This window comes from Carlito syrichta, unplaced genomic scaffold (assembly GCF_000164805.1).
Source record: "Carlito syrichta isolate Samal-C Ts95f unplaced genomic scaffold, Tarsius_syrichta-2.0.1 Scaffold113509, whole genome shotgun sequence".
NCBI lineage: Eukaryota > Metazoa > Chordata > Mammalia > Primates > Tarsiidae > Carlito > Carlito syrichta.
The window spans coordinates 7,119-15,356 of record NW_007057605.1 but is presented as its reverse complement, the minus strand read 5'-3'; positions in this window follow the sequence as shown (position 1 = coordinate 15,356).

Below are 8,238 nucleotides of genomic sequence, written 5' to 3'. Positions count from 1 at the left end.
CTGAGCCTGAAGGGGTCCCCAGGGCAGGGTGGGCGAACGTGCAGAGCCGAGGAGGGACAGGCCCCACGGCTCAGACCTCAGGCATCGCGGAGCTGGGGCAGGCCCTCAACGACCTGGAAGCCCCTTCCCAGCCCTTTCCTGGGGGGCCTCGGGGGTCCCGGGCGCCTCCCTGGCCGGGGGTCCTGAGAGGCTTGAGGTCAGGAGAGTTCAGGCCCGGTCGCTCTGGCTGGGGCCACCTTGACTGATGGGGACAACTGCGTCCCTGTCCCTTAGCTATTTCTGTTTTCACAGGAGACAGGGAGGGCTGGACCTCGGGCTTCCCGGCATCCAGGCGGGCAACAAGATATCCTCAGATAAAGGGCGTTCCGGGCCCTCACACGCTCCCCAGGCAGCTGCTGGCCCCCCTCGTCCTGCACAAGTGGGCACGTCCTCCCAGGCCCCCGGGAGGCGCGGAACACATAGTTTCCCTGTTATGTACCCGCCGAGGGGCCTGGGCGGATTTAGCCGGGTGAGGCCTGGAGCCCAGGCGAGCAGGGGATGTTCCGGGGGTGAGGACAGGCCGAGACGGGAACGGCAGCTGGTCCTAAGCCCCGCAGGCCTCCCTGGGGCCTCGGCCCGGCTTTTATTTTTAGGAGGCACCTTCTGGAGCCTGCATGGCTCGCCCCGCGGCCATAGCATGAGGCCACGGAGGTCACACGCCGGGTCGCCAGGGCCTTGGGGTGCCCTCGGTGAGCACCCGCTCTGGGGACAAGAGGTTGATGTTCTGAGCACCTTTGGCCCAAAGGCATCCAGTCACACCTGCACCCCGGTGGGAACCCAGGGGTTCTTCCCAGAGGGACACCCCTGGCTCCCAGAGCCAAGGCCTGGCTGAGCTTCCCAGCCCGTGGGTGCCCGCCCCACAGGCACTGCCAGGCAGGGCAGTGAGGAGGGTCCTCGATCCCAGACTCCGAAGGGCGTCACCCAGCAGAGGGGCCTCTGGGCTGGAGGAGGCGCCCACGTGAGGGGGGATCGGGCAGTGGTGACCTTTCTTCAGTAGAAAGAATGGCCAGCAGCACCAAGCCCAGCGGCCAGCTGGCCTCCTGCGGCTGGCCAAGGGTGCTGGGGGACCCTGGAACCACAGGGAGCCCCCACCGTCCCCCGGGGAGCAGGGCCACACGCCGTGGACACAGGGCGACGCCGCAGCCACGTGGCCCCCAGGCCTCCTCGCCCGGCCGTGGGAAGCAGCTCTGGGTTGGGGTCCCACACAAAGGACCACGCCGGGACCCGGGCCCTCTTGAAGGGTGTGGGATGCCTCCGGGGGTCTGAGCTAGGCCTGACTTGGTGGGACCTGCTGGACGCCAAGTCACTTGAGTTGGCACGTCTGTCTGCCACCTCAGGGACCTCGCGGCCATCCCCCGGGGGTGGGGGCTGCACGGGGGGGCACCACCCTGGACCAGCCCCAGCAGCAACAGGGCCACTTCCGAGGAGCAGCCCGACCCACGAGTATGGAGCTCCAGCGCCCCTTGCCTGGCCAGGCTCTGCCACACCGTGGCCATGAGAGGGACAGACAGCGGGTGGGACAGAGACAACCTGGCAGGGAGGCTCTGGGTGGAGAGGAGGGGCTGGGCATCGGGGGAGGGCGTCCTGGGCGCTAACCTCGACACAACACCCCTAGAGAGCGTGGGGCTCATCCCGCCAGCCGGGGCCTCCTGCCTCCAAATTTTAGACAAAGCCAACACGGCGGGACAGCTCAGAGTGGAGTCCAGGACTCTCGGCCCGCTCCTCCCAGGCCACACCCCACAGCATGCCTCCCTTCCGGAAGCTTCCACCCAGCCGTTCCTGGGCCCCAGCAGCTCGTGTCTGTGCCCCTGGCAGTGCACTCCTGGTGCAGGGCATGGCCATCGTCTGCTGGCCACTGGGAACTAGTAGTGAACCTGCCAACCCCGTCTCCTAGAAAGCCGTGTGTCCCCCTCAAGCCTGGGATCCCGATGGCCAGCCGTCAGTCCTTTCAGCAACTGCAGGTTGGCCACTGAGGCCAGAATGGTGGGAGCTCTGGGGCCGCACCTGCCACCTCACCCGCCAGGGCCCGGGCCCGGGCCTGTGGGTGATTTGTGGCCCCAGTGTGTGGCACCCAGGGGGCTGATTTTCCCACCCCGGTGGTGGCAGTGTATGAACAGCAGACCCCGTCCACATCCCTCACCCGGCCTGCTCTGGCTGTCCTAATGAGTGTGTTTCCAGAGCCCTTTGATCTGGGCCTTAACGACCACCCCCGGACGCAAAGCCACCATCACTGGGTCCAACCCCTCCCCGACAGCCCCACAGCCCAAGGAGGGGCTTGTTATCCAGACCTGCTGGCCAGACGCCCCAAGGTGGGTGCCTTTGCTCCCTCTCAGGGGTCGAGAGGGTGTGCTGGGTGGGACGGGCCCGGCTGCGCTCCTGCCTCCCCACGGCCAGGCTGTCCCGGGGCCGCCTGGGCACCTCCAGGCCCGATTTGGGGAAGGAGAAACCCAGCCGCACTGTCCCCACCTCCGGCCACTCGAGACATTGAGAGACCCCTAAGGCACGGTCTGCCTCTGGGCTCCGAGGCTCAGAGCACGCGGCAGGCCACACTTCATATGCCTGCCCATCCTCGCTGCCCAGGGGCCAGGCACGCCCTGGAGCTTGGCTGTGGGGCCAGGAGGTGCCTGAATCTGGCCGGCTCCTTCACCCTCTGACTCTCTGGGTGCCAGCATGGGCCAGTGTGACTGGTCCAGACAGCACGGTCGGGCAGAGCCACTTCCCACAGCTACCTGGCGGGCAGGGGCCCCCCAGGGAACCCGCGTCCATGCCTTGACCACTGCACGCCTCCTGTCATGAACAGGCGGCGTGTGAGGGAACCAGGGGCTGTGCGTGTGCTGGGCAGGACGGGCCCGTGCGTGGGATGGCAGGACCTGGCTCTCTGGGGTCACCCCTCATTCCCACACACACGCACCCGCATGGCGGCCGGCCGGCCACCACGGCAGGCCGGGCGTCTCCCCCCACCCCCAGCAGCAGGCCTGGAGTTTTATGAGTGCTACAAATCAGATCTCACACGGTTCGGGGCTGACATGGTTTTTATAAGAATTATTTAGGGCCCCGGCCGCCGGTAAAGTCCAGGGAGTACCGGGCCAGGGCGCATCCAGCTGTTGGGGCTGTCGGAATTCCAAACACTTCGTAAAGGGAAGGTATGAAAGGCGAGCACCTTGTTCTGTTTAAAAGGACGCGTCACCCCTGCCCCGGCCGCCGCGGAGGCCGCCGGGAACGCCTCCCCCAGCCTGGCGAGGAGGGGCCGCCCACAGCTGCAGGGGCCTGCCTGGGCGGCTCTGGCTCCAGGTAGCAAAGGTGAAGGGGGGCACATCAGGCTGCCCGCCGGCATCTGTGCCCGCACCCGAGGCACATGCAGTCCTCCCCTGTGGTCCTGGGACACTGAGGCCGACACCACCCCCACCCCCACCCCGGGGTCGCCTCACTCCCTCCTGAGTCCTCAAATTCCCTGCCTGGCTCACTCCTCCTGGACTCCCTGGACTCCCGAAGGTCTGTATCCCGCCCGGTGCCCCCTGTGCCCCTCAGTGCCCACTAGCTTGACCTGACTCCCAGTGGGCCGCCTCCCTGGGCAGCTGGACTGGGCAGTGCAGGTGGTGAGGGCTGTTCAGGGCCATCCTGAGGCTGTCACCCCAGAGCACCCCGGGAAGCTGTTCATGGCTGCCAGTCAGCGAGGCGGGCCCGTAGGAGGCACACACCTGTCCGCCAGTCGGGCAGTCTCCGGGACACTTTACATTTTTGACTCGACATGAGGGGGACCCGGTGAACCCGAAATTTATTGATAAAAACTTGTGCATTTGTTCTCACATGTCTAAACTTCAGCCCCCCTCAGGGTCCTCTCCGGTGGATGCAGTGCACCTATTGAGACGCTTTTCCCACGGCTCAAGAGTTTTTGAACCTGTCTGTGTTGATGCCTTTGAGCGCTTCCGCTGTTTTTTGTTTCACACCTTCCACATTGCAACACGTGTCCCTTCGAGGACTTTTTTCACTGAGTAAACCAGAAAAAGTTGCTCAGGATGGGATCCGGGGAATGGCGGGGGGGGCACGGGGGTCGCGCCGTGTTTGGTCAAAAACTGCCGAACACTCAGCGTGGCGTGGGCAGGGGGCTGTCGTGGTGGGAGAACCAGTCACCTGTCTGCCACAGCTTTTCGGAGTGACAAGGGGCCCACCCTCCAGATGGTAATTCTGGTTTCTCTGGGTCCCCCCTCGTCTTTGAGCCCTTCTAAAATTATCCAGACAGCACTGTCCTCTCGCAGCACGGACGAGGGCTCCCCTTCCTGGCATGACCAGCATGAACGGCCACCCCAGCAAAGCCTCTGTGAGCAGAAACTCAAGATGCATGGACACAGCCTCTCCCAGAGGGCGGGAGAGGCTCTGGGGCGCAGGCTCCCCCACTCGAAGGCTGTCCATCGCCCAGCCTCCAGCCAGAGAAAGGAGGGGCCGGGCTCCATCCGGGCCTCTCAGGTGTTCTTGGGGAGCTCGGAGGGCTGTGCAAAGCTGGGCTTCTAATTCCTGGCCCCCATGGTTGTGGCCCCGTGGTGCAGAGGCTGGACAGGAAGGAGTGGAAATTCCAGGGGGCCGTCGCCGTGGATCAGCTGCTCTCACCCACCTGGCCCTCCCTTCCCGGTCACTTTCCACAGGGCTGGCAGAGAGCTCCACCCGTGAACCCTTGTCCTCGGGGGGTGTTTGCTGCAGGCCTGGGGACACACCCCTGGGATGGGCAGACGGCCCCTTGGCATCGGACATCCTACGAATTCCACGTGGAAGGGCCGGGGGCATCAGGATCTTCTTACCCGCAGGATGGCGGCCCCATGCGGGGACGTGAGGGTCCCCTCCGGTGTCGGGCGTCGAGGCCGGCCAGGGTCCCCCTTCCCACTGGGTGCTACAGAACGCTCCAGGAGCACACTCCGGGACACACCGGCCATCTCGCCACGGGTGAGCCCCCGGCCGGCCCCAGCTCTGCAGAGCCCAGCCCTGGCCCGGTGGGGAGCACAGACGTGCAGGGGGCAGGTGGGGTCTCCCAGACCCTAGCTGAGCTGGCCTTGTGGGGCGGGGGTGGGGGAGAAGGCAGGCCCGCCCGCGCCGTCTGACATCACGTCAGGGCCCCAGCATCCACGGAGGCCAGGACAATCAAAGCCAGATGTGGAACAGCACGGACGCCCGGCATTTTGATGAGGAAAAGCCTTATTTACAGAGAAATAACGAAGAGGTTTGGGGGTTGGTGCTGAAGCGTCCCTCCTGGGACTGAGTGGCACCCACGTGCACCGTGGGAAGCCAGGTTGCACGGACGTGGCGCAGCCTGGTCCTGTGGGTGCAGCTCCTGCTGGGCTGAGCTGGTGGGAATCTTGAAGGGGCCCCTGGATGCCACGTCTCTCTCACGGCGTTGCAGGATGCAGGAGCAGCTAGGACACGGGGGTCCCCTTGCGGCCGGATGCTCCCACCCACGTGCGTCTCCCAAGGAGGGCCGAGGCAGGCTGGGTGGAAAAGCAGTGAGAGACTGATTCTTTGCCCAGAACTCAGTCGGTGGCAAAGATGAGACAGGCACCCGCATGCACAGCAGAGGGGGCATGGCGCAGCCCCTGCCACCATGTGCAGGGACAGTGCATGCGGCGTGCTCGCTCATGGAGCCCGATGGCACAGAACTGACCACACAGGCTCTACCAAGGGCGAGGAGCTGGGGCGGAGGAGCGGGCCGTGGGAGCAGCCTTGGGGAAGGAGGACAGAGAGGCTGAGACGGGAGAGGGTGACAGCCTTGCTGACATGGAAGCCCCCTGACCCACTGCTCGAGTGCCAGTCTGGGCCAAGCGCCCAGGGCCCCACAGGAACAGCCTGGGGCCTGGCCTGAGGCCCAACAGCCCATCTGTGTCCACTCACACCCGGTCTCAGGGTTTCCCCGGGTGTAGGAAGAAGCCCAGGTAACACTCCCTCATGGGTGCCCCATCTGGGCCTCGGCAGTGGGCACCGTATGGGCCTCTGGGCCTCTCCACCATCACCAGTCCCTTTCAGGGACTGAGAAAACCCTTCACCGGCGAGGCCACAGCAGCCTCACACGAACACCCCACCAGGAAGGCACGTCCACACGCCATGTGCACATCCTGTTCACAGCAGCCACAAGGCGGGCGCTACCATGTCCACAGATAGACGCGGGATAAGCAAAGTGTGGCCCACCCACACAGTCTGAGTGTCTCTCAGCCTCAACAAGATAGGAGATTCTGACACACACGACCACGAGGACAGACCCTGAGACACCGAGGACACCAGTCAGTCACAGAAGGACCAGCCCCGAGGAATCCCATGTCTCCGAAACAGGCAAATCCACAGAAACAGATCATGGTCACCTGGGGCCGGGCTGTCCGTGAGAGCTGCAGCCCAAGGTGCAGGGCGGCCTTTCTTGGGGTGAAAATGTTCCAGCACCACGCACAGCGATGTGGACACACAGCTCCGGGAACATACTGGATGCCGCTGAGCTACACTGGAAACGGGTGGGGCGGGCGGCATGTAAACCGCATTCCAATAAGCTGTTTAAATGCAGAAAAGAACATCCCCGGGGCCAGACATGGTGTGAGCGCGTGAGGCAATCACTCCGCCACGGGCCGGGGGTTCAGTCCCCGCTCTGGGGGCCCTCGGCCAGGCCACCACCAAGAGCACTGTTCAAGCGCTGAGGAGGCCGGGAGCTAGCTCTCCTCCGCTGGGGCCACCAGTTATCCCTGCATTCACTTGTCCACCCACTCATTCCCTGACACAGCTCGCAACCGCATGGCTGTCGGGGACGAGGGAGCCCCAGCCCGTGCCACTCCAGAGCTCCCTGTGAGCCTCACTTCTCCAGCCTCACCTGTTCTAGGCCCTGGGTGGGACGGGGGGGCCCGTGCCCCAGGCCTGTGTCCTCTGCTGGGGTGGGGGGCTGTGGCAAGAGAGCTGCCATGGAGGATGGGGAGCCCCCGCAACAACGGCCATGCATGCGACTCACGCCGGGAACTCGTGGCAGAGGGGCCTGGGTGGCGGGATGGCGGGCCCTGGGTCCCTCGGGCCCAGCAGCAGGCCTCGGGGAGGGCAGCCCTAAGTGGGGAGCACTGGGCCACGCCTTTGCTCCAACCCCCGTCCCGGGGCCCACTCCTGCTCCCGGCAAGGCCGGGTGCCAGGGGGCTGGCCCTTGACACCCAGGCTGGCAGGTCTGGGCTGCCTCCCGGTCTGGGCCCTCTCGCGGGTGGACAGGCTGTTTGGTGGCATGAGGGTCGCGCCGAGGCTGGGGCCCCTGGGAGACCCTCTCTAGTGGCACACAGGAGCCTGGTAGGGACAGCAGTCACCGTGGCGCCTGGAGGAGGGGAGCAGCCCCCGGCTGCGACCCACCTCCTGAATCTCTGAGCACCCAACCCACTCCATGGCCCTTCCCGTGGCCTCCTGCCCACCACGCCGGGAAAAGCCCAGGCCAGCGCAGCTCCATGGGCTCGGAGTGCAGGGTTCCCAGGGGGCTGAGTCCGTGCGCCTCCACGGCACGAGGTCTGCGGGGGACCCCGAGTGACCAGGGCGCGTTGTCCTGTGGCTCGGACAGATAGCAGGGCCCATGGCTCCGTTCCGACTCAGAGCACCATGACAAGTCGACAGGGTGACGCAGAGGGGCAGTGTGCAAATCAACTCCGCAGAGAACGGGGCTCTTCAAGGGACACTTCAAGGGACATGCTGGCCTTGCGCCCCAGGCGGCCGCGTTTTCTCCCTCCCAGTGCTCCCCAGGACCGGCCAGGCTGTGAGCCCGAGGGGGGCTCTGCCCTCCGCCATCTCTGTGCCGGGGCTGCAGGCCACCCACAGGCAGACGTGCAGCAGGCGCCCGACACCCCAGCCCACGCCCACCCCAGGCGACAGGGCTCCACTCCAAGGCGCCGGGCGCTGGGAAGACGGGCACGGCAGCCCCCGGCCCCTCCTCCTCCCGGCAGAGGCCTGTGGGGGACGTGGGGCCGCGGCGGGGACAGCCAGGCCGGGGCGGCAGTGATGAAGTGTGCCCGGTGCCCTCGCGGCGGGGCGGACGCGCGGGTGCGGGCTGGAATTCCTCCGCGCCTGCGCCGTCAGGGCCCGGGACTGCGGGCCCCATGAATTATTTCTCTAAGAAACACAGTGGGCTCCGATTCTCTGGCTCCACTTCCTGACCTTCCCTCCCTCTAAATCAGCCCTGAAGGGTGGCTGCCCGGGCCTTCACCCCCAACGTCA